Source organism: Bombina bombina, chromosome 5 (assembly GCF_027579735.1).
Source record: "Bombina bombina isolate aBomBom1 chromosome 5, aBomBom1.pri, whole genome shotgun sequence".
Taxonomy (NCBI): domain Eukaryota; kingdom Metazoa; phylum Chordata; class Amphibia; order Anura; family Bombinatoridae; genus Bombina; species Bombina bombina.
Window position 1 is genome coordinate 1,027,337,641 of NC_069503.1, and position 26,945 is coordinate 1,027,364,585.

General features: G+C 39.3%; 1 protein-coding gene and 1 pseudogene across 2 annotated transcripts in view; one reads left to right on the forward strand and one right to left on the reverse strand.

The window, feature by feature from the left end:
* The window catches only part of TMEM74 (transmembrane protein 74), a 137,690-nt gene that overhangs the window by 94,119 nt on the left and 16,626 nt on the right, over positions 1 to 26,945 (reverse strand). The gene's annotated exons all lie outside the window — the stretch shown is intronic.
* LOC128661794 (uncharacterized) lies at positions 19,866 to 19,984 on the forward strand (annotated as a pseudogene).

The window sequence follows — 26,945 nt, forward strand, 5'->3', positions numbered from 1 at the left end:
ATAAGAAATTTTCTATTTCATTTTTATATAGCACCATAAAACAAACAGAATATAAGGTCCAAGTGGATAAATTAATATTAAAATGGCAAGACACTTACTTCCCAAATCTAACATTAGAGATTATTCTAAAAAGGTAATAGGTAATTCCTATACAGTTGCTAACGATTTTTTGTTTGCACTGCAGCCTAATGTATTAGCCTTAATCGTTTCTAAGAATTACCACTTACTTATTTCTTCCTTGCGGTTCAGTTTCTTCTCTTCTATCCGTAAGTAATGATGGTAGTGCAAAGGTTTACCTTTTTGTGTTCCCCCTCAAAGAAATCCGAACTGGTGGTTTATTTTATTTGTTCAGACTGACCAATCTAATTTGTCTGTAACGTTCAGTGTAGACTGACAGTTTAGGCTGGGGTACACAACAGATTGCAAGCTATGTCTGGGTGAACTGAATATACTTATGTAACGTTACAGACAAATTAGATTGGTCAGTCTGAACAAATAAAATAAACCACCAGTTCGGATTTCTTTGAGGGGGAACACAGAAAGGTAAACCTTTGCACTACCAGCATTACTTACGGATAGAAGAGAAGAAACTGAACCGCACACTGCTTCACAGAATACAGTGACTGCCGGAGACTAAGTTCACAGTCCCCATGCAGTGCTAGCGGCGCAATGCGCATGTGCTAAATCGGGAGAGTGGAAATACGAGACTTGCAGAGTTACAGCAGGACACTGAACAAAACCAGAGGATCATGATGACGAAATATGGGAGGGGGCTGGCGGGCATTTTAAACTGCAAGGAAGAAATAAGTAAGTGGTAATTCTTAGAAACGATTAAGGCTAATACATTAGGCTACAGTGCAAACAAAAAATCGTTAGCAACTGTATAGGAATTACCTATGTGAAAATTTAGGTTGACTGTCCCTTTAACCTCTTTGTCAGATGGAAAATACAGCCCCGACTGGTTTTGCCAGTGGAACAGGATGTGTACCTACTCTGGTTTGAGAGAGTTAAATTTAATGACCAGGGCAAAATAAATGATAAAGTATATAGTGCCTTTACACTGCAGTCTATGGGAACTGTGAGTTCCCTGTAAATATACATGTATATGTGACTTACCCCATTTGCTGTGCTACGTTCTCATGCCATGTCTCACATTGGAGCATATGTAAGGACGCGTTTACATTGCGGCTAACTTGTAATACTAGGAGCATAAATATCTCTTTCGCAAAAGCGATGTTTGCGCTCCACTTGTAATCTAGCCCTTAATATTGAAATCTCGAAAATGTATTTAAAACAATAGAACAATAGACTGCTCTAGTACATTAGAGTATTGTATTATTGCTCTGATTGTATTAACATGACCATATAAAAAGTGTTATACATACATATATATATATACACATTAGGGTTGCCAGCTGTCCTTCAAAAAAATACTGGACAGCCAGCAGATAACGGGGGGGGGGGGGGGGGGGGTCGGTACACACATACACATACATTTATTTGAGATTTTATATATATATATATATATATATATATATATATATATACAGTGTGTATATATATATATATGCATACACAGTATATATATACTGTGTGTATATATATATATATATATATATATACACACACACACAGTATATATATATATATATATATATATATATATGTATTGTCAATTATTAAAAAAGACAGTCACATTCTTCACATACCTCATTGTTTTATTAATAATGAATAATGACAGCTAACAGTCTGTCTCACTGTCTGAGTTCTCTCAGTCCCTCCCTGGCTGGCTGGCTGCTTCAATGATTTGTGACAGTGTATAGATAATTTATGTGACTTATTCAGGCACACACACACACTTGCCTTCACAGTCAGTGTCTGTTAAATTAAAATAAGAGCCGAGTTAAATATCAGACATTATTATTTCACAATTCAAATTCACAATTTTTCATAAGGGAGGGATTGGGAAGCAGACTAGCACAGCACGCACTATTAACTTATTGCTGGGCTAGTGCCTGGCTCTGGGCGGGCTGGCTGGCAGTACTCAGTAGTCACTCTGACTCAGACTCTCTCTCTGCCTCTGCGGCGCCTGCACGCAATGACAGTCAGACTGAGCTGCTGAGAGCGGGTCTTCTCTGGCGTGATGACGTCACGCTCACGTGACCCGCATGATCACGTGACGACGTTGGTCCGGCCCCACACATGCACGCAGCAAGACTCTGCAGTAACAACACGGCAGGCAGCACAGAGAGAGGCCCCGACTCAACTCCGGCTCCGCACACTGTCAGGATCAGAAAGATGATGATCCGATCAGCTGAGCAGAGCCTGAGTAGAGAAAGAAGAGACACACACGGGGTATATTAACTAAAGTAATTTAAACAGGGGCTGGACTGGCTAGGTTAAGTTAAGCAGCTAGCAGCCAGGCATAAAAAAATTGTAAACAAAACTGCAAAGGCTATGTCCGGTTTTTTTAAAATAAAATTACCGGGCAGTAGCCTGAAATACCGGACAGTCCGGTCTAATAACGGACACCTGGCAACCCTAATACACATACACACACACACACACACACACACATATATATATATATATATATATCATCCAATAGATAGGAAGGCACTCACACGGTCTTTAGTCGAAGAAATCTATTTATTCATTGACGTTTAGGGGTCTCCCCCGTTTTCAAGACCCCGAAACGCCAACAAATAAATAGATTTCTTTGACTAAAGACCCTGTTAGTGCCTTCCTATCTGTTGGATGCTGTATACTATTTTGAAGTGCACCTTGGGCTAGTCAGGCTGTTAGCCTCATCATTATTACCAGGAGTGCTTTTACCTTGCTGGACTTATATATAGTATATAGATATATATTTACATTTACATACATACATACACATACATATATATACACATACACATACATACACACAGATATATATATAAAAGTGTGAGTAGTATGGCCAATGATGGAAATGCCAGTATTCTGTACACATAGCCTGTGCATGCTTTTGTTTTTCAGTCATCTGTTTTTATGAAATATCCTATTAAATTATACAGAACTGCTGGGTACTACATAAATAAGGGAAAATAATAATTATGGTTTCTCTGTTTGTGGTTCAGCAGTTTAATTCTGAAACGCAACTGATTATCATGCGCTACTTAATACCAATTATTTGTAATAGCAAAGCATTTTGTATATTTGAATGTAAATGAATAATTTGAGCAAGTAATTTAAATAAACAATTTTTTAAACTGCCTTTGTGTAACAAATTAGCAGTAAAGATAATAAAACCTGCTGTGAAAATGTTTAACATCAAACAGTTTATTAGATAGGGAATAGTTATCTAATAAAAACATTTAACCCTGTTTGGGCATAATCCATTCATTGGGTGCAATAACACTTAATTAACATACACAATGCAGTTGCTTAGCAGAATAAGCCAATAATGTGAAGAAAAAGAAAAAAAAAAACATTTCTTGAATTTTAAAAGATCGATTTTGGTCCATCAATTTGTATACTGGTTCCAATATACCAGCAGATTTTGAATTCTAACTGTATTAACTAATTACCAAATTAACACTTAAAAGGACACATTACTCAAAAAGAGCAGCATTAACTAATTACCAAATTAACACTTAAAAGGACATATTGCTCAAAAAGAGCAGATATTAAAGGACCAGCCAACACATTAGATTTGCATAATCAACAAATGCAAGATAACAAGACAATGCAATAGCACTTAGTATGAACTTCAAATGACTAGTAGTTTTTTTTATAACAAATTTCAAAGTTATGTATATTTCCACTCCCCCTGTACCATGTGATAGCAATCAGCCAATCACAAATGCATATATGTATAGTCTGTGAGTTCTTGCATATGCTCAGTAGGATCTGGTGACTCAAAAAGTGTAAATATAAAAGAATGTGCACATTTTTTTTAATGGAAGTAAATTGGAAAGTTGTTTAAAATTACATGCTGTATCTGATTCATGAAAATTTAATTTAACCTGAGTGTCCCTTTAAACACATCAAAATATTCTTTCAGTGCAGAAAAAAAAACTTAAAGGGACTGTATACAGTAAAATTGTATTTTCAATGACTTGCTGCAGAGTATAGAACGTATGAAAATTTGCATTTTCAGGTTTATTTGTGGATATGAAATTTCTAGTTTTGTGCTTTGAAACCATGAGTTGACCCGGCAGGTAAAATGAGATCTCATTATGTTATCACTTTGTGTACACACACTTGCTTCCTTGTCTTATATCTGTTTGTAAACTAAAGCCCAATACTTAGAGAGAACAATGGAAAATTATTTTATTAGTTATCTCTTCTACCATTCACCAGGAGTGTAATTTATTCTGCTGGCTGTGTTTACATTGCCTGTCAATAGCCCCTGGACTTAACCCTTTGATGACAGGGTTAATTTGTTTACATCGGAGCAACGTTCCGATGTAAACAAATAGAAATCCCGCAATCGTGCACACGATCGCGAGATTTCAATGATGGGATCGGGTCAGGGGGGTCGTCCGTATGATCGTGATCGCATCCTGGAAGTGCCGTTGGCTTCAGGACAGCCAAACGGCTAGGACGTTCTATTCCGTCCTAACGGTGCTAAAGCCCGGCACTGTTAAGATGGAATAGAACGCCATAATGGCGGAAAAAGGTTAAAGGGACAGTCTACACTAAAATTGTTATTGCTTAAGATAGATAATGCCTTTACTACCCATTCCCCAGCTTTGCACAATCAACATTGTTAGATTAATATACTTTATAACATTTAAACCTCTAAATTTCTGTCTGTTTCAAAGGCACTATAGACAGCTTCTTAATCACATGCTTTTGTATTTGCTTTTCACAACAGGAGACTGCTAGTTCGTAGCTAAAAATGTGTTCACACCCGAGAAGTTATTTAAGAGTTAGCACAACACAATACTAAATGCAAGTCAATCCTTAGGCTTTAGAGTCTACCTGATCTGCTGTTTGCGGCATGACAACGGTGGGCAGGAGTGGGCATGGCCGGACGTGAGCAGGCATGGCCGGGCGGGGTGGGGACGGGCTCGGTCACGCACGTGCAAGAGAGACAGATCAAAAGAAAGGGGGGAGAGAGCAAAAGAGATGGGAAAGAGGAAAAGAGAGGGGAGAGAGAGCAGAAGAGAGGGGAAAGAGCAAAAAGAGAGGGGGAGAGAGAGAGAGCAAAAGAGAGGGGGAGAGAGAGCAAAAAAGAGAGGGGGAGAGAGAGAGCAAAAGAGAGGGGGAGAGAGAGAGCAAAAGAGAGGGGGAGAGAGAGCAAAAGAGAGGGGGAGAGAGAGCAAAAGAGAGGGGGAGAGAGAGAGCAAAAGAGAGGGGGGGGGAGAGAGAGCAAAAGAGAGGGGGAGAGAGAGCAAAAGAGAGGGGAGAGAGAGCAAAAGAGAGGGGAGAGAGAGCAAAAGAGAGAGGGGAGAGAGAGAGCAATAGAGAAGGGGAGAGAGAGAGAGCAAAAGAGAGGGGGGAGAGAGAGCAAAAGAGAGGGGGGAGAGAGAGCAAAAGAGAGGGGGAGAGAGCGCAAAAGAGAAGGAGGAAAGAGCGCAAAGAGAAGGGGGAGAGAGAGCAAAAGAGAGAGGGGAAAGAGTGAAAAAGAGAGGGGGAGAGAACGCAAAAGAGAGGGGGAGAGAACGCAAAAGAGAGGGGGGAGAGAGAGCAAAAGAGAGGGGGGAGAGAGAGAGCAAAAGAGAGGGGGGTTGAGAGAGCAAGGGGTGGGACCACTGTACTGCAAATGGCCCGTATGAACGGGCTTTAGGACTAGTAGATAATAAATAGTCACAGCCATGTGAGCAGGGGGATGTCAGAAGATGCTTAGATACAAGGTAATCACAGAGGTAAAAAGTATATTAATATAACAGTGTTGGTTATGTAAAACTGGGGAATGGATAATAAAGGTATTATCTATCTTTTAAAACAATAAAAATTATATTGTAGACTGTCCTTTTAAGTCCAAACACTTTCAGTGTAGGTGGGGATACCACAGGCTAAATGAGCTATTTCAAATGCCAACATAACATAAGGGTAAACAAGCTACTTGTAAACAATTTAATACACTCCAGCAGGTAAAATAGATTATATGGACCAAATTAAAGAGGATAATTTTTTTGGGTAAACTATCCCTTTAAAAAGGACTGTAACTTTATATATTTTTTTTTACATTATAGTGCAGTAAAGAAATTCTTCATTACAATTTGTACTCTCCCTCATCATAGTCCACCTGTCTGCCAGGTTTTTTTGTTTTGTTTTGTTTTTTTAATGGTGTCACAGGATTTGCACAGATCTTCCAGATCTCCAGTTCTGAGAAATTATATTGCACATGGCAGGCATCACAAGCCTAACCCTACCACATATCTGTCCCTAATTGGCTTGAGCAGAAATAATAAGATAAGAAATGAAAACAGTGGAGAGTTTTTCTAACCATGACTGTGGCTAACCTTGTCTAGTCCAGTCTGGATTGGTTCCTCCAGATAAGGCAAGTGGTAGGAGGAGTTTGGCTACTGAAAAAACAATTGCAGAAAACAAAGTTATAAAAATTTGCCCCTCATGTTAGTTTGTTGCAAGACTGCAGACAATGCTGTAATTACAGATGTACTGTTTATTTAACTTGTTTAAAAAATGATCTTTTGTATGCATGATAGATGTTTGTAGTGTTTAAAGGGATATGAAACAGTGCTCCTACAGTAAAAAAAATATGTTAAATCAAAGTAAACATAAAAACAGCAAACAGCTTACTTGTTTTCTTGCTAAATGAGCAAGATAAACACACAGAGATGACAGAATTTAAAGGAAGATTAGACTTTTTTTTTTCTTTCATGATTCAGATAGAGAATACAATTTAAAAAAAGTTTCCAATTTACTTCTATTATCAAATTTGCTTTGTACTCATGTTATTCTTTGTTGAAGAGATATCTAGATAGGTAACATGCACACATGCCTGGAGCACTACATGACAGGAAATAGTGTTGTCATCTAGTGCTCTTGCTAATGTATAACATCCTTGCAAAACAGCTGCCATATAGTGCTGCAGACACGTGCATATTACTGAGCTAACCTCCCTGCTTTTCAACAAAGGATAACAAGAAAACTAAGATAATTTGAGAACAGAAGTACATTGGAAAGTTGTTTAAAACTGTATGCTCTGTCTGAATCATAAAATAAAAATATTGGGTTTGATGTCCCTTTAAGTTCTATTGTCACATGGTTTTTGCTGTAAAAGTCCTCAACTGAGCATGGGCAATCAACTGATTGCACCCAAATTAGATGTCTCCTAGCAACACTAGTAAAAACTGCTACTTTGCCTTCCAGTAGAGACCACTGCCCCTCCCCCCACCATGGGGGTGTCACAGGAAGTAATTGACCCTTCACAAATGAAGTTAAAAAAATAAGAAATAAAAAAGGTAAAAATCATTTTCATATGATAACTAATACACACCGTACAGTGCCTCTAAGCTTGGTTTATGCAGCACAGAATTCCTGGTAAAAACAGCTGTGTGCTCTCCATGAACATTGCTATGAAAGTATACAGGGGTTGTTTCTCAGATGTATTTAGATTTCTAGTGAGTCACAATACAATTATGCCAGGCTAGTTTTTTCTATTTATTCTATCATCATATTTAGCTGTTTCTTTCCATTTGGGCAGTCACTGATGTTTATTTTTAAACAAACTCCTTTCTTTCACTATGTGTTTAAACAAAGGGGTAAAGTAAACGTTTTGCTAATGTGCCACTTCCGATCAGAATACAGTATATAGCTCATGGTCTAATTAGGAGCAGGAAAACATGAATATATGGCCAGTGACTGAAAAATACACATCTGTTGCAGAAATGGGATACAGAAGGGGTTAAATCAAATGCATAGTGAAATAAAGGGATTTGGTGAAAAAAAAAATCTGTAACAAGACAGAGCATTTTAGTTTTGAACTACAATGTACCTTTAAACACATAGTCAAAGTCACAAACTTGGCATGCTCCCAATAAAGATAAGATTGAGCCAATCAGGAGCAGGATGCAAAGGTATGCTCCAATCACCAGGCAGGTCGCCATCTTGAATGACACAAGGGCATTCTAGGACTTTATCCTTACTTATGGGTCAGCAGGAGGAGGCAAAGAGCATCACAGCAGAGCTATATATATAGCTCCTCCCTTCCCTCCCACTCCAGTCATTCGACCGAAGTTAGGAAGAGAAAAGAAAAGCCAAGGTGCAGAGGTGCCTGAAGTTTAACAAAAATAAAGACCTGTCTTAGAAAATGACAGGGTGGGCCGTGGACTTGTCATATCGTAAAAGAAATAAATGTATCAGGTAAGCATAAAATTTCCTTTTCTTTTACAAGATATGACGAGTCCACGGATTTCATCCTTACTTATGGGATACAATACCAAAGCAATATGACACGGATGAAAGGGAGGGACAAGACAGGAACCTAAATGGAAGGCACCACTGCTTGAAGAACCTTTCTCCCAAAAACAGCCTCGGATGAGGCAAAAGTATAAAATTTGGAAAATTTGGAAAAAGTGTGAAGAGACGACCAAGTTACAGCCTTGCAAATCTGTTCAACAGAAGCATAATTTTTAAATGCCCATGAGGAAGCCACAGCCCTAGTAGAATGAGCCGTAATTTTTTCAGGAGGCTGCTGACCAGCAGTCTCATAAGCAAAACGGATGATACTCTTCAGCCAAAAAGAAAGAGAGGTAGCCGTAGCTTCCTGGCCCCTACGTTTTCCAGAAAAAACAACAAATAATGAAGATGATTGACGAAATTCTTTAGTCGCCTGCAAGTAAAACTTTAGGGCACGGACCACGTCCAAGTTATGTAACAGACGCTCCTTCTTAGAAGAAGGATTAGGACACAATGAAGGAACAATAATTTCCTGATTAATATTTTTGTTGGAAACAACCTTAGGAAGAAAACCAGGTTTGGTATGTAACACTACCTTATCGGAATGAAAAATAAGGTAAGGAGAATCACATTGTAATGCCGAGCGCTCAGAAACTCTGCGAGCAGAAGAAATAGCAACCAAAAATAAAACTTTCCAAGATAACAACTTAATATCTATGGAATGCATAGGTTCAAACGGAACCCCTTGAACAACCTTAAGAACTAGATTCAAACTCCAAGGAGGAGCAATAGGTCTAAACACAGGCCTGATCCTAGTCAGAGCCTGACAAAAAGATTGAACATCCGGAATATCTGCCAGACGTTTTTGTAGCAAAATAGATAAAGCAGACATCTGTCCCTTTAAGGAACTTGCTGATAACCCTTTCTCCAATCCTTCTTGGAGAAAGGACAAAATCCTAGGAATCCTAATCTTACTCCATGAGTAGCCCTTGGATTCGCACCAATAAAGATATTTACGCCATATCTTATGGTAAATCTTTCTAGTAACAGGCTTACGTGCCTGGATCAAGGTATCAATGACCGAATCAGAGAACCCTCGCTTAGATAAAATCAAGCGTTCAATCTCCAAGCAGTCAGCTGCAGAGAAATTAGATTTGGATGATGGAAGGGTCCCTGAATGAGAAGGTCCTGCCTCAATGGAAGCTTCCACGGCGGCAGAGAGGACATGTCCACCAGATTGGCATACCAAGTCCTGCGAGGCCACGCAGGAGTGATGAGAATCACTGAAGCCCTCTCCTATTTAACTCGAGCAATCACCCAGGGAAGGAGAGCAAACGGTGGAAACACATAAGCTAGGTTGAACGACCAAGGCACTGCCAAGGCATCTATCAGTTCGGCCTGAGGATCCCTGGACCTGGATCCGTATCTTGGGAGCTTGGCATTCTGATTAGATGCCATAAGATCCAGCTCCTGTCTGCCCCATGTGAGAATCAGATTGGCAAAGACCTCCGGATGGAGTTCCCATTCCCCCGGATGAAACGTCTGTATACTCAAAAAATCCGCTTCCCAGTTGTCCACTCCTGGGATGTAGATTGCTGACAGATAACAAGAGTGAGCTTCCACCCACCGAATTATCTTGGATACTTCTGTCATCACTAAGGAACTCCTTGTTCCTCCCTGATGATTGATGTAAGCCACAGTCGTGATGTTGTCCGACTGAAATCGGAAGCCAACTGAGGCCAAGCCTGAAGCTCATTGAATATTGCTCTCAACTCCAGAATATTGATGGGAAGTAGAGACTCCGACCGAGTCCACACACCCTGAGCCTTCAGGGAATTCCAAACTGCACCCCATCCTAGTAGGCTGGCGTCCGTTGTCACTATCACCCATGAGGGTCTGCGGAAGCACGTCCCTTGGGACAGATGATCCGGTGACAACCACCAAAGAAGAGAGTCCCTCATCTTCTGATTCAGATCTATTTGAGGAGACAAATTTGCATAATCTCCATTCCATTGTCTGAGCATGCTCAGTTGTAGAGGTCTGAGATAAAAACGAGCAAACGGAATGATGCAGCCACCATCAATCCAATTACCTCCATGCACTGAGCCACTGATGGCCGAGGATTGGACTGAAGGGATCGGTATGTATTCAGAATCTTTAACTTTCTAACTTCTGTCAAAAAGATTTTCATGGATAGTCTATTAGAGTTCCCAGGAAAGGAACTCTTGTCTGTGGAATTAGTGAACTCTTTTCTAGATTCACCTTCCACCCGTGAGTCCTTAGAAAGGATAGAACAATGTCGGTATGAGACTTTGTCAGTTGATAAGACGATGCCTGGATCAGAATATCGTCCAGATAAGGCACCACTGCAATGCCCCACGGCCTGAGAACTGCCAGCAGAGACCCTAGAACCTTTGTGAAGATTCTGGGTGCCATGGCCAGCCGAAAGGAAGGGCCACAAACTGAAAATATTTGTCCAGAAAGGCAAACCTCAGGAACTGGTGATGATCTCTGTGGATAGGAATATGAAGATATGTATCCTTTAAGTCCACGGTAGTCATATATTGACCCTCCTGGATCAATGGAAGAATTGTCCAAATTGTCTCCATTTTGAAGGATGGAACTCTGAGAAACTTGTTTAGACTCTTGAGATCTAAAATGGGTCGGAAGGTTCCCTCTTTTTTGGGAACCACAAAAAGGTTTGAGTAAAACCACTGCCCCTGTTCCTGTATTGGAACGGGACAAATTACTCCCATAGTGGAGAGGTCTTTTACACAACGTAAGAAAGCCTCTCTTTTTATCTGGTCTACAGACAATCGTGAAAGAAGAAACCTTCCCCTTGGGAAGGAATTTTTGAGCTCCAACTGATACCCTTGAGACACGATTTCTAGTGTCCAGGGATCCTGAACGTCTCTTATCCAAGCCTGAATAAAGAGAGAAAGTCTGCCCCTTACCAGATCCGGTACCGGATCGGGGGCCGCCCCTTCATGCTGTCTTGGGAGCAGCAGCAGGCTTCTTGGGTTGTTTACCCTTGTTCCAAGCCTGGTTGGGTCTCCAGGTGGGCTTGGCTTGTGATTAATTCCCTTTCTGTTTAGCGGAAGAGGAAGGGGGGACTCCTTTTAAATTACGAAAGGAACGAAAATGACTCTGTTGTCCCCTTTGCTTAGATGTTTTGTCTTGATCTGCACAGTCTAACTATGCGTAACATTTTAGTGACAAACTTTAGCACTTGCACCTCGCCACAGCTCTGCTGCGATGCCTACCTGCTCCCACGAGTCACTTAATGATACTCCGTGAGCGGCGCTCCTAAGACTGCTTGTGAAAGTTGCAGACACAAGCTGACTTAGGCCACACCGGAGCCTATAGACCTGCTGCCGATCGAGGATCCGGATAACAACTGCGCGGCTAAGTGCGCAAAAGCTAAGCCCCGCCCATCGTGGGCGGAAACTAAGTCCCCGGCAAAAGGAAAACCGCATGGGGATAAAAATGTTGTTTTTAACCAACGCAAGCAATTATAAAGTGTACCGCCAATGTGCCCCTCAAACAAACAACACACTCCCCTGTCCTGTCATTAGCTTAACCACAGTTAACATTAGGACACTTGGGGAATAACTCTCAATCTCCCAGCGTCAAGCCCACTAACAGATTATACCCACCGGGTTAATTACATATTACGGCACTGAAAACACAGTTGACTGCACCTAATAAAGAGGGGAAACCCATGCACACCACTCATGAACTCTGTGCCCCCTTCCCGGTATAGGAAATAAATGCCAGTCTGTTCTGAGATACCTCAGTCTCCCCAGAAGCAAATGACTGCACATACCTTAATGCTGAGCGCAGCATGACATGGTCCCACACAATGAAGATGTTCTTTTCATCACCTTCAGTCGATCTGTGGGAACAAACAGGGTCTTAGATAATATTTGCTAAGACCATCATCATCAGGGCAGCAAATAACATGGGAATTACAGAACGAAGATCTCCCCGGTCCCTTGCTGAAAAGCCTGTAGCTCTACCCTGAGAAAAATAGTACTCACTGGTACCATTTAAAATAATAAACTCTTGATTGAAGAATCTAAACTAACACCTCACTTTACCTCTTCCTATCACTAACACAGGCAAAGAGAATGACTGGAGTGGGAGGGAAGGGAGGAGCTATATATACAGCTCTGTTGTGGTGCTCTTTGCCTCCTCCTGCTGACCAGGAGGCGATATCCCATAAGTAAGGATGAAATCCATGGACTCGTCATATCTTGTAAAAGGAAAAGAATACTAGAAGATCCCTTTAATCTTAGCTGTTGAGTGTTGGGATACAAAAAAAGTAATATTTTTATTGCAGTTTTATTATCAATTGCCTAGATTATGAGTTTTGCTCTAAACAGGGTGTGAAAATAAAGCCAAAAAAATTGCGTTATTTCACTCTCCATAGCGCTGCCATTTACGATTTACTGAAAAGGCTCCTTGTGCCTTGTCCATACCGCACAAAAGCCAAGGGCTGAGTTTACGTGCTTATGCACGCTTTCCCCCATAAACATCAATGGGGAGAAAGTGTTGAAAAAAAAATTAACACCTGAAGGGCGGAATGGCAATTTGCAGTAACGCAACCCAATTGATGTCTATGGGGAGAAAGTTACATTTAAACTTAACACCCTAACATAAACCCCAAGTCAAAATACCCCTAATCCGCCGCTCCCGACATCAGCCACACTAAATAAAGTTATTAAACCCTAATCCTCCTCTCCCCGACATCGCCGCCACTAAATAAAGTTATTAACTCCTAATCTGCCGCTCCCTGATATCGCCGCCACTAAATAAAGTTATTTACCCCTAATCCGCAGCTCCCCGACAATGCCGACACCTAAATAAACCTATTAACCCCTAAACTGCCGCCCCCACATCGCAAAACACTAAATTAAACTATTAACCCCTAAACCTAACACCGCCTAACTTTAAATTAAAATTTCAATATAACTATCTTAAAATAAATAAAAACTTACCTGTGAAAAAAAATTAACCTAACATTAAACTATAAATGAACCTAACATTACTATTCTGATAAAAAAAAAATAAACTACCATTAAAAAATCCTAAATTACAAATTTAAAAAAACCTAATCCTACGAAAAAATTTAAAAATCTAACAATACAAAAAAAATTACAAAAAATAAAAAACACTAAGATCACAAAAAATAATAATAATAATAAACGGAATTATCAAAAATAAAAAAAATTACACCAAATCTAATAGCCCTATAAAAATAAAAAAGCCCCCCCCCAAATAAAAACACCCCCAGCCCAAAGCCCTAATCTAAAAAAAAAAAAAAAAAAAACCCATAAAATCTACTCATGGTTCCTGAATAGTCGCTATGTGGGTGGGCGGCAGATTAATAAATTTTAAATAGTTAAATAATGTTTGCGATGCGGGAGGGCTGCGGTTTAAGAGTTGATAGGTAGTTTATGGGTGTTAGTGTTACTTTGTAACAGTTTAGTTATGAGTTTTGCAAAACATTTTTGTTTAGCAAAATCCATAACTACTGCTCTCAGATGGCAGTATCGGTCGTGTCGGTATAGGCTGTAACGCAAGCATTTTAGCCGGACCTCACAACCTGTAAATACTGGCGCTATGGAAATCCCACACTCAAACGTATTTTTTTTGAGTGCGAAATGGACGTTGCTTTACAGGCTAAAATGCTTGTGTTACAGCTATACCGCCGCGACTCGTAATATGCGTTCCTGGCCATTCCATGCGCAAAATTTATAATCTAGCCGAATGTAATTAATATTACTCTTATCACAAAATGTGAAGAACTATCATTATCAGTTTCTTTATATTTGCTTTTAGGGAACTGAAATCTCAACACAATACCAGTTATATATTTCTTGACACTATGATATATTTAATAGATTTCTATGGCAACTTCCTTATCAAATCTTACTTTCTTCATTCAGAAGTCATTTTAAAATTTGCTAAATTACTGTGATGAAATAATCTATATGATGTTTTGTATTTTAATGCTGTACTAAAGTAATGGCCTGAATTGTGTCACATAATTAAAACTTATCTTACCCTTTCAGAAAAGAGCTTTCTTTGCTTTATTCAGCGCTAATGGCTTTGCTTAGTTAATACCAAGAAAATAAATGTATGAGAGGTAAAAATGTCTGTAGATGATAAAAAACAATATTGGTTGCTATGAAGTACTCACACATAGTACAATAGCTTATTATGTGCTACATACAGTTGTAATCATTTGAATCATTTTGAGACTGTAGAATTCATTAAAAGTTGAATTTTCAGTTGAATTTGGAGAAACCACTTGAAGCATTCGTTGTGTAGAGCTATTTAAATTGCTTTTGTTTGATTTGTTCATTGCAAACAGCTTAAATGGACACTAAACCCACATTTTTTCTTTTGCGATTCAGACAGAGCATGCAATTGTAAGCAACTTTCTAATTTACTCCTACTATCAAATTTTCTTCAGTCTCTTGGTATCTTTATTTGAAAAGCAAGAGTGTAAGTTTAGATGCCGGCCCATTTTTGGTGGTTCTAGCTGATTGGTGGATAAATTTACCCACCAATAAACAAGTGCTGCCCAGCATACTGAAACAAAAATTGGCTGGCTCCTTAGCTTAGGTGCCTTCTTTTTCAAATAAAGATAGCAAGAGAACGAAGAAAAATTGATAATAGGAGTAAATGAGAAAGTTGCTTAAAATTGCATGCTCTTTCTGAATTACAAATCACAAATGCATAGTTACATTATCTGATTGGTGGATCTCTTCCTTAGAAAGTATTCACCTTGTTCTATGTTTTTAATAATGGATCAGTAAAGTTTTGTATACTTTTATGTTCTTTTGGAAAAGGAAATATTCTATTGCTTAGTCTCTGGTGCATTTCATCAAAAGTTCTTGTTTAATAAATCATTACATTTTTTTGAATACAAATAATATTAATAACAACTGTATACCTCCCAACCATCCCAGATATTGTGTGATTACCATGAATTGGAAAGTCTGTTCCCCATCATGGCAAAAGTACCAGGGACAACCAGGGGGTCGATCCGATATAAATCGTCGCCCGCAAAAGCCGGCGACGCCAATATTTGCGCGGGTTTGGTATCACATATACGGCGTAACCTAGAAGTTACGCCCGTATATTTCTGCCGTCGCCCGCAGTTTTTTGGGCCATAGGCAGGTATACCAAACCCGCGCAGTTTGGTATCCAATATGCAGCGTAAGGACTTACGTGGCGAAAATGGAGAAAACTTACTCCATTTTCACCTCGCCACAAAAAGCAGCCGTAAGAAGCCTTACGCTGACTATTGGAGCCCCGTAACTCCCTAAACTAACTAGAAAATAAACCTAACACCTAACGCATGCGCAATGTCTATCTCCCTGTCAACCGCGATCTGCTAAAATAAACCTAACACCTAACGCATGCGCAATGTCTATCTCCCTGTCAACCGCGATCTGCTAAAATAAACCTAACACCTAACGCATGCGCAATGTCTATCTCCCTGTCAACCGCGATCCCCCCCCCCGAAATCCCTAATAAAGTTATTACCCCCTAAACCGCCGCTCCCGGACCCCGCCGCCATCTACATAAACTAACCCCCTACTGTGAGCCTCTAAAACCGCCGCCATCTACCTTATCTATCCCCTAATTAGAACCCCTTACACCGCCGCCACCTATATAAAAATTATTAACCCCTAATGTAAGCCCCTTACACCGCCGCCTTTTATCTATTAAAATGATTAACCCCTAATTTAATCTACCTACCCCGCCGCCAGCTATATTATCTATATTAACCCTAAGTATATTATAGTTAATATAGGTATTACATTATATATATTAACTATATTAACCCTAATTATATTAGGGTTAATATAGTTAATATAGTTACTATAGTATTTATATTAACTATATTAACTCTATCTAACCCTAACTAAATTTATATTAAATTAATCTAATTCATTTATAAACTAAATTATTCCTATTTAAATCTAAATACTTACCTATAAAATAAACCCTAAGATAGCTACAATATAATTAATAATTACATTGTAGCTATGTTAGGGTTAATATTTATTTTACAGGTAAATTGTTAATTATTTTAACTAGGTATAATAGATATTAAATAGTTATTAACTATTTAATATCTACCTAGTTAAAATAATTACCCAATTACCTGTAAAATAAATCCTAACCTAAGTTACAAATACACCTACACTATCAATAAATTTAATAAACTACAAACATCTATCTAAAAATACAATTAAATTAACTAAACTAAATTACAAAAAAAAACAAACACTAAATTACAAAAAATAAAAAAAAGATTACAAGATATTTAAGCTAATTACACCTATTCTAAGCCCCCTAATAAAATAATAAACCCCCAAAATAAAAAAATGCATGCCCCAAAGAATTCAGCTCTTTTGCATACAACAAATACAATACCCCCCCCCCCCATTACAACCCACCACCCACATACCCCTATTCTAAACCCACCCAAACCCCCCTTAAAAAAGCCTAACACTACCCCCCTGAAGATCTCCCTACCTTGTCTTCACCACACCGGGCCGAACTCCTGATCCGATCCGGGCGATGTCTTCCTCCATGCGGCAAAGAAGAATTCTTCCTCCGGCGATGTCATCCTCCAAGCGGCAAAGAAGAATTCTTCCTCCGGCGACGTCTTCCTCCAAGCGGCAGAAAAGTCTTCATTCTTCCGGCGGCATCTTCAATCTTCTTTCTTCGCTCCGCCGCCGCGGAGCATCCATCCCGGCCGACTGCTGAACTTGGAATGAGGTACCTTTAAATGACGTCATCCAAGATGGTGTCCGCCGAATTCCGATTGGCTGATAGGATTCTATCAGCCAATCGGAATTAAGTTAAAAAAATCTGATTGGCTGATTGAATCAGCCAATCAGATTCAAGTTCAATCCGATTGGCTGATCCAATCAGCCAATCAGATTGAGCTCGCATTCTATTGGCTGATCGGAACAGCCAATAGAATGCAAGCTCAATCTGATTGGCTGATTGGATCAGCCAATCGGATTGAACTTGAATCTGATTGGCTGATTCAATCAGCCAATCAGATTTTTTTAACTTAATTCCGATTGGCTGATAGAATCCTATCAGCCAATCGGAATTTGGCGGACGCCATCTTGGATGACGTCATTTAAAGGTACCTCATTCCAAGTTCAGCAGTCGGCCGGGATGGATGCTCCGCGGCGGCGGAGCGAAGAAAGAAGATTGAAGATGCCGCCGGAAGAATGAAGACTTTGCTGCCGCTTGGAGGAAGACGTCGCCGGAGGAAGAATTCTTCTTTGCCGCTTGGAGGATGACATCGCCGGAGGAAGAATTCTTCTTTGCCGCTTGGAGGAAGACATCGCCCGGATCGGATCAGGAGTTTGGCCCGGTGTGGTGAAGACAAGGTAGGGAGATCTTCAGGGGGGTAGTGTTAGGCTTTTTTAAGGGGGGTTTGGGTGGGTTTAGAATAGGGGTATGTGGGTGGTGGGTTGTAATGGGGGGGGGGGGGGTATTGTATTTGTTGTATGCAAAAGAGCTGAATTCTTTGGGGCATGCCCCACAAAAGGCCCTTTTAAGGGCTGGTAAGGTAAAGAGCTTTGAAATTTGTTGAATTTAGAATAGGGCAGGGAATTTTTTTTATTTTGGGGGTTTATTATTTTATTAGGGGGCTTAGAATAGGTGTAATTAGCTTAAATATCTTGTAATCTTTTTTTTATTTTTTGTAATTTAGTGTTTGTTTTTTTTTGTAATTTAGTTTAGTTAATTTAATTGTATTTTTAGATAGATGTTTGTAGTTTATTAAATTTATTGATAGTGTAGGTGTATTTGTAACTTAGGTTAGGATTTATTTTACAGGTAATTGGGTAATTATTTTAACTAGGTATAATAGATATTAAATAGTTAATAACTATTTAATATCTATTATACCTAGTTAAAATAATTAACAATTTACCTGTAAAATAAATATTAACCCTAACATAGCTACAATGTAATTATTAATTATATTGTAGCTATCTTAGGGTTTATTTTATAGGTAAGTATTTAGATTTAAATAGGAATATTTTAGTTTATAAATGAATTAGATTAATTTAATATAAATTTAGTTAGGGTTAGATAGAGTTAATATAGTTAATATAAATACTATAGTAACTATATTAACTATATTAACCCTAATATAATTAGGGTTAATATAGTTAATATATATAATGTAATACCTATATTAACTATAATATACTTAGGGTTAATATAGATAATATAGCTGGCGGCGGGGTAGGTAGATTAAATTAGGGGTTAATCATTTTAATAGAGATGGCGGCGGTGTAAGGGGCTTACATTAGGGGTTAATAATTTTAATATAGATGGCGGCGGTGTTAGGGGCTCACTTTAGGGGGTTATAGATATAATATAGCTGGCGGCGGGGTACGGGAGCGGCGGTTTAGGGGTTAATAACTTTATTAGGTTGCGGCGGGGTAAAGGAGCGGCGGTTTAGGGGTTAATAGCTTTTTTATTGTTAGGCTAGTGAGGGGGGATAGCGGATAGAGGGTTAGACAGTGCGGGCTATGTTAGGGAGGCGTGTTAGACAGTGCGGGCTATGTTAGGGAGGCGTGTTAGACAGTGCGGGCTATGTTAGGGAGGCGTGTTAGACAGTGCGGGCTATGTTAGGGAGGCGTGTTAGACAGTGCGGGTGTTTTAAACTTTAGTCAGGTTTTATAGGCGCCGGCAGTTTCTAACGTGCCGCAAGTCACTGGCGACGCCAGAAATTTGTACTTACGCAGATTTCTGGACATCGCTGGTTTGTGAGACTTACGGCACGTTAGCATCTGACGGTGACTTATATGGGATGGCTCGAGTTGCGAGCTGAAACTGCGGGCGACGCCGGTTCCCTCGCTTGCGCCGCAAACTGCGATCGATATCGGATCGCGCCCCAGATCTCACCTTGACTCAGTGGTACTCCCAGTCTCCCAGCCCAACCAACTATATATTAATGGTCTCATTCCACCTATTGCAGTACCGCCCACAAAACACCTGTATTCTGGAAATGTTGGGGAGGGGGGGGTGGTATGCAGCTGCCAATGTGCAAAGTTAGAAACATATTTCTGAAAGTGGGTAAATGATAAAAAATATTTTAAAAACTAGAAGCTTTCAGTTTAGCAAAGTTGATAAAGTTAGGCTGCAACACCCAGTGAAAGTGGCTGGAAAATCAGGAAGAGCAGACACTCCCCCCTCCCCTTCCCTGCATATGAAAAGACCCTTTAGACAAACAGGAGCAGCAGGAATATGTAGACTTGGGTTTATTTCTGGTAATTTGGGGCTTGGTTAGGAGTCTGAAAATCAGCACAATGTTATAAAAAAATAAGCAAAATGATACATTGCTACAAAAACACTTCTTAAGTAACTGTATCTACAAAACATTTATGCAAAGAAAAATCTATTGTACAATGTCCCTATAACATCAGTCCCTGTGATTAAAATGTAATTCCGCCTATGGTCACACCACCCTAAATGCGCCCTATCTTGTCTGATCTTGGAAACTAAGCAGGGTTTGGCCTGGTTAGTGCTTGGATAGGAGACTGCCTGGGAATACCAGGTGCCGTAGATTAAAAAAAAAAGTAGTTAAAATGTTCAATCAGCCTTTATGAAGGAAGATATTGCAATGTGACACAAATCTGCCTTACACAAAAACAATGTTATTCTACAGTGACCCAATCAGTAGCATTCGTCACTGTGCCGCTGCTGATCTCAGAATAAGCGACTCCTGAGCTGTACTTTAAATGCAGTAGAATTATTTTATCAACAAATGAATAACAATACAATGCAATAGCACTTACTTTGAATTTTTTTCTGACAAATTTCAGAATTTGCTTATATGTCTTACCCCCTATATTATGTGACACCAATCACAATACACAGATATGTGTACTGGAAACTCTTGCACATGCTCAGTAGGGATGTGAATATAATATAGTGTACAATGTGATAATAGAAATAAACTAGAAAGTTTTTTTAAAAATTGCATGCTCTATCTGAATAAATAAAGTTTAATTCTGACTTTAGTGTTCCTTTAACTATGTGTTTAACCACTTTGCAAGAGTCAAACACAAAGAATTGCAGGGCTGTTGGTTCTAAAGTTATTACTGTTATAACAAATTAGAGCATGTCATTTCTTTCCTTTAAATTCTTTGTAGTATGTATATATTTGAACGTTCCAGAAAATAGAATGGCAAAACAAAATGTGGCAGTTTTTTGTTTATCAGGTATATTTTGAATAATGTGCATAAGACCAATTAGTTAAGGGCATTCAGTGCTTACTTTACAAGATTTTAAAATGTCTATATTTAATGTTTGTATCAGCAGCAGTTTCTTTTCCAATAAAAAAATAATTGCTGGGACTTAAGAAATAAAAATAGTCTGTGGCACTCAGTAAAATGCCCTGTGACGTGGGGGGAGGGGCTCACTGCTGCTCCTTTCTCCTGTGTTTATAAATTCTGAACAGTGGCTACATCTTATTCTGACCAGTAAAGGCTTAAAGGGACATTCTAGTGTAAATCAGGGGTGTGAATTCTGATTCTTCGTGAGGATCCGAAAGTGGAAGAGGACGGCCGCTCTTTCTGGAGCTGCATTTATTATTGTGAAGGTTCAACACACTAGGATATGTGCAACTCCAGAGCCTAGTGGGTTGAACTGTCACAAGAATAAATGTGGCTCCAGAAAGAGCGGCCGCCCTCTTCCACATTCGGATCCTCACAAAGGACCCCAATCCACACCCATAGTGTAAATATATTTTATTAGGGCTATTTAGATTTAAACCTATTCACTTACTTTACTTTGTATTTAACTCCTTCAAAAGTTTAAATAAACATTTGAACACCTTAATTATGCTTCAAATTCTGCGGGTGATTGGTGCATACACATAGTTGTGCGAAACAGATTGGCTTACCAGCTGTATCCTAATATGAAGTGGCATAGGAGCACAGGTCTGACTAGCTCCTAAATTACTTGAGTTGGCGCCTAGGGGCGCGATCCGATATAGATCGTAGTTTGCGGCGCAAGCGAGGGAACCCGCGTCGCCCGCAGTTTCAGCTCGCAACTCGAGCTATCCCATATACAGCGCCGTCAGATGCTAAAGTGCCGTAAGTCTGACAAACCAGCGATGTCCAGAAATCTGCGCAAGTACAAATTTCTGGCGTCGCCAGTGACTTGCGGCACGTTAGAAACTGCCGGCGCCTACAAAACCTGACTAAAGTCTAAATCACCCGCACTGTCTAACACGCCTCCCTAACATAGCCCGACAAGTCTAACACGCCTCCCTAACATAGCCCGACACGTCTAACCCTCTATCCGCTATCCCCCCTCACTAGCCTAACAATAAAATATGTATTAACCCCTTAACCGCCGCTACCTAATAAAGTTATTAACCCCTAAACCGGCGCCAGCTATATTAAATCTATAACCCCCTAAAGTGAGCCCCTAACACCGCCGCCATCTACCTTACCTACCCCCTAAAGTGAGCCCCTACCCCGCCGCTATCTATTTTAAAATTATTAACCCCTAATCTAATCCCCCGCCCCCGCCGCCATCTATATTAAATTATTCAACCCCTAAAATACTAAACTATCCCTACCACTAAACCTAAGTCTAACCCTACAAATAGCCCTTAAAAGGGCTTTTTGCGGGGCATGCCCCAAAGTAACAGCTCTTTTGCCAGCCCTTAAAAGGGCTTTTGGCGGGGCTTTGTCACAAAGTAAACTGCTCTTTTGCCTACAATCTACATCCCCCTACACCGCGGCCACCTATAATAAATGTATTAACCCCTAATCTAATCCCCCTACACCGCTGCCAGCTATATTAACTATATTAACCCTAATTATATTAGCGTTAATATAGTTAATATAGTTACTATAGTATTTATATAAACTATATTAACTCTATCTAACCCTAACACCCCTAACTAAATTCTTATTAAATAAATCTAATTCATATTATAAACTAAAATATTCCTATTTAAATCTAAATACTTACCTATAAAATAAACCCTAAGATAGCTACAATGTAATTAATAATTACATTATAGCTATGTTAGGGTTTATATTTATTTTACAGGTAAATTGTTAATTATTTTGACTAGGTATAATAGCTATTAAATAGTTATTAACTATTTAATAGCTACCTAGTTAAAATAATTACCCAATTACCTGTAAAATAAATCCTAACCTAAATTACAAATACACCTACACTATCAATAAATTAAATAAACTACAAATATCTATCTAAAAATACAATTAAATAAACTAAATTACAAAAAAAAACAAACACTAAATTACAAAAAATAAAAAAAAGATTACAAGATTTTTAAGCTAATTACACCTATTCTAAGCCCCCTAATAAAATAATAAAGCCCCCCAAAATAAAAAAAATTCCCTACCCTATTCTAAATTAAAACAAGTTCAAAGCTCTTTTACCTTACCAGCCCTTAAAAGGGCCTTTTGTGGGGGCATGCCCCAAAGAAAACTGCTCTTTTGTCTGCAAAAAAAAACACAATACCACCCCCCAACATTACAACCCTCCACCCACATACCCCTAATCTAACCCACACCCCCCTTAAATAAACCTAACACTACCCCCTGAAGATCTCCCTACCTTGTATTCACCCAGCCGGGCCGAACCGATCCAGGCGATGTGTTCCAGCAAGCGGCAGTGAAGTCTTCATCCATTCGGGCGATGTCTTGAAGCAAGCGGCAGAGAGTCTTCTTCCATTGTCGACGTCTTCAAGCAAATCGGCATCTTCAATCTTCTTACTTCGCTCCTCCGCCGCGGAGCATCCTTCCGGCACGACGACTTCCCGACGAATGAGGTTCCTTTAAATGACGTCATCCAAGATGGCGTCCGTCGAATTCCGATTGGCTGATAGGATTCTATCAGCCAATCGGAATTAAGGTAGAAAAATCTGATTGGCTGATTGAATCAGCCAATCAGATTCAAGTTTAATCCGATTGGCTGAACCAATCAGCCAATCGGATTGAACTTGAATCTGATTGGCTGATTCAATCAGCCAATCAGATTTTTCTACCTTAATTCCGATTGGCTGATAGAATCCTATCAGCCAATCGGAATTCGGCAGACGCAATCTTGGATGACGTCATTTAAAGGTACCTCATTCGTCGTTCAGTCGTCGGCCGGGATGGATGCTCCGCGGTGGCGGAGCGAAGAAAGAAGATTGAAGATGCCGCTTCATGGAAGATGCTGCCGGAAGGAAGAAGACTTTGCTGCCGCTTGGAGGAAGACGTCGCCGGAGGAAGAATTCTTCTTTGCCGCTTGGAGGAAGACGTCGCCGGAGGAAGAATTCTTCTTTGCCGCTTGGAGCAAGACATCGCCCGGATCGGATGAGGAGTTCGGCCCGGTGTGGTGAAGACAAGGTAGGGAGATCTTCAGGGGGTTAGTGTTAGGCTTTTTTAAGGGGGGTTTGGGTGGGTTTAGAATAGGGGTATGTGGGTGGTGGGTTGTAATGGGGGGGGTATTGTATATGTTTTTAAATGCAAAAGAGCTGAATTCTTTGGGGCATGCCCCACAAAAGGCTCTTTTAAGGGCTGGTAAGGTAAAGAGCTTTGAACTTTTTTTAATTTAGAATAGGGCAGGGAATTTTTTTTATTTTGGGGGGCTCTATTATTTTATTAGGGGGCATAGAATAGGTGTAATTAGCTTAAAAATCTTGTAATCTTTTTTTTATTTTTATTTTTGTAATTTAGTTTAGTTAATTTAATTGTATTTTTAGATAGATGTTTGTAGTTTATTTAATTTATTGATAGAGTAGGTGTATTTGTAACTTAGGTTAGGATTTATTTTACAGGTAATTGGGTAATTATTTTAACTAGGTAGATATTAAATAGGTAATAACTATTTAATAGCTATTAGACCTAGTTAAAATAATTAACAATTTACCTGTAAAATAAATATTAACCCTAACATAGCTACAATGTAATTATTAATTATATTGTAGCTATCTTAGGGTTTATTTTATAGGTAAGTATTTAGATTTAAATAGGAATATTTTAGTTTATAATATGAATTAGATTAATTTAATATAAATTTAGTTAGGGGTGTTAGGGTTAGATAGAGTTAATATAGTTAATATAAATACTATAGTAACTATATTAACTATATTAACCCTAATATAATTAGAGTTAATATAGTTAATATATATAATGTAATACCTATATTAACTATAATATACTTAGGGTTAATATAGATAATATAGCTGGCAGCGGGGTAGGTAGATTAAATTAGGGGTTAATAATTTTAATATAGATGGCGGCGGTGTAAGGGGCTTACATTAGGAGTTAATAATATTAATATAGCTGGCGGCGGTATAGGGGGATTAGATTAGTGGTTAATAATTTTTATATAGGTGGCGGCGGTGTAAGGGGTTCACATTAGGCGATAGATAAGGTAGATTGCAGCGGTTTTAGGGGCTCACAGTAGGGGGTTAGTTTATGTAGATGGCGGCGGGGTCCGGGAGCGGCGGTTTAGGGGTTAATAACTTTATTAGGGATTTCGGGGGGGGGGGGGATCGCGGTTGACAGGTAGCTAGACATTGCGCATGCGTTAGGTGTTAGGTTTTATTTAGCAGATCGCGGTTGACAGGTAGAAAGACATTGCGCATGCGTTAGGTGTTAGGTTTTATTTAGCAGATCGCGGTTGACAGGTAGAAAGACATTGCGCATGCGTTAGGTGTTAGGTTTTATTTAGCAGATCGCGGTTGACAGGTAGAAAGACATTGCGCATGCGTTAGGTGTTAGGTTTCTTTTCTAGTTAGTTTAGGCAGTTACGGGGCTCCAATAGTCAGTGTAAGGCTTCTTACGGCTGCTTTTTGTGGCGAGGTGAAAATGGAGTAAGATTTCTCCATTTTCGCCACGTAAGTCCTTACGCTGCATATTGGATACCAAACTGCGCTGGTTTGGTATACCTGCCTATGGCCCAAAAAACTACGGGCGACGGCAGAAATATACGGGCGTTACTTCTAGGTTACGCCGTATATGTGATTCCAAACCAGCGTAAATATTGGCGTCGCCGGCTTTTGCGGGCGACGATTTTTATCGGATCGACCCCTAGATGTTGCACATTTTTGTGAGCCCTGCTATAAAAATGTTAAAAGGGACATTTTACTGTAAAAGGTTTTCCGCTTTAATGTGTTCCCAATAGTCTATTTTACCTGCTGGAGAGTAGTAAATAGTTTAGAAATAGCTGGTTTATCTTTATTTTGTCATTTGAAATAGCCAATTTTGTCTGTTAAAACCACCACCTATTAGGGTTGCCACCTCGGCCCTATTTTCCTGGACACTTATGAGTGTGTGCAGGGCGGAACATGTATTGAGCCTCTGGACATCACATGAACAGTGCTCATGAACAGCATAATACATATTCCTCCCTGCACACCCTGCAGCATGTGTAACTCATAAGTGTCCAGGAAAACATGGCCGAGGTGGCAACCCTACCACCTATACTGAAAAAGGCGCTTCAATTGTTCTCTCTGAGTTTCAGCCTTTGTGTTAGACAAAGAGATAAGCAAATTTATGCATAGAAAATTTGATAGGATACGGATTTCTGCTCTTTCTACAAGCTGAGAAAATGTAAATGTTTTTTTTTCCAATGAGCAAAAACTGATATTCAAATACAAAAATAAACCTGAATGAACATCTTCCCATACATTTAATAATGTGCGGGTATAGCAAGTAATTGGAAACACATTAAGGGAAGACCAGTGTCCCTTTAACACTTTAAAATGTTGATATAAAATATTGCTGATCTTTGAGCAATAAGATGCTCTATTATAAACACTCCTAATTATTCATATTTGTTATTTATGGAATAGAGATCACCTCCTTCATGCAAAACTTTCTTGTATACCAAATGAGTCGAGCAGGTCACATACGTATACATTGACTATTTGTTGAAACACAAAGTGCTGGCCACGATAACTTTTCTATAAAGGATATTGCAAACCTATTTCTAAAGGAATTTAAAGAGATATGAAAGTCAAATTTACCTTGTTATCTTAGTATCTTTGGTTGAAAAACATACCTAGATAGGCTCAGTACCAGCACTGCACTACTGGGAATAAGCTGATGATTGGTGGCAATATACAAATGCCTGTCATTGGTTGGCCAGATTTTCAGCCAACTTCACTTATATGGAAGCAACAGCACAACAATAAAATTATGTAACACATTACAACATTATCTGTTGCATTTTTAAATCCTTTTAAAATTAGAGCCATGCATGATGTCTACTTAAAGGGACATAAAACCCATTTTTTTTTGTCATGATTCAGACACAGCATTCCATTTTAAACAACTTGCCTTTATATCCTTTGTTAAAAAGTAGAAAAGGTTCAGAAGCTGCTGATTGGTAGCTGCACATATATGCCTCTTGTCGTTTGCTTTCAGCTACCTCCCAGCAGTGCTTTACTCCTCCTTCAACAAAGGATAACAAGAGAATGAAGCACATTTCATAAAAAAAGTAAATTGGAATGTTATTTTACAATGGTATGTTCTATCTAAATCATG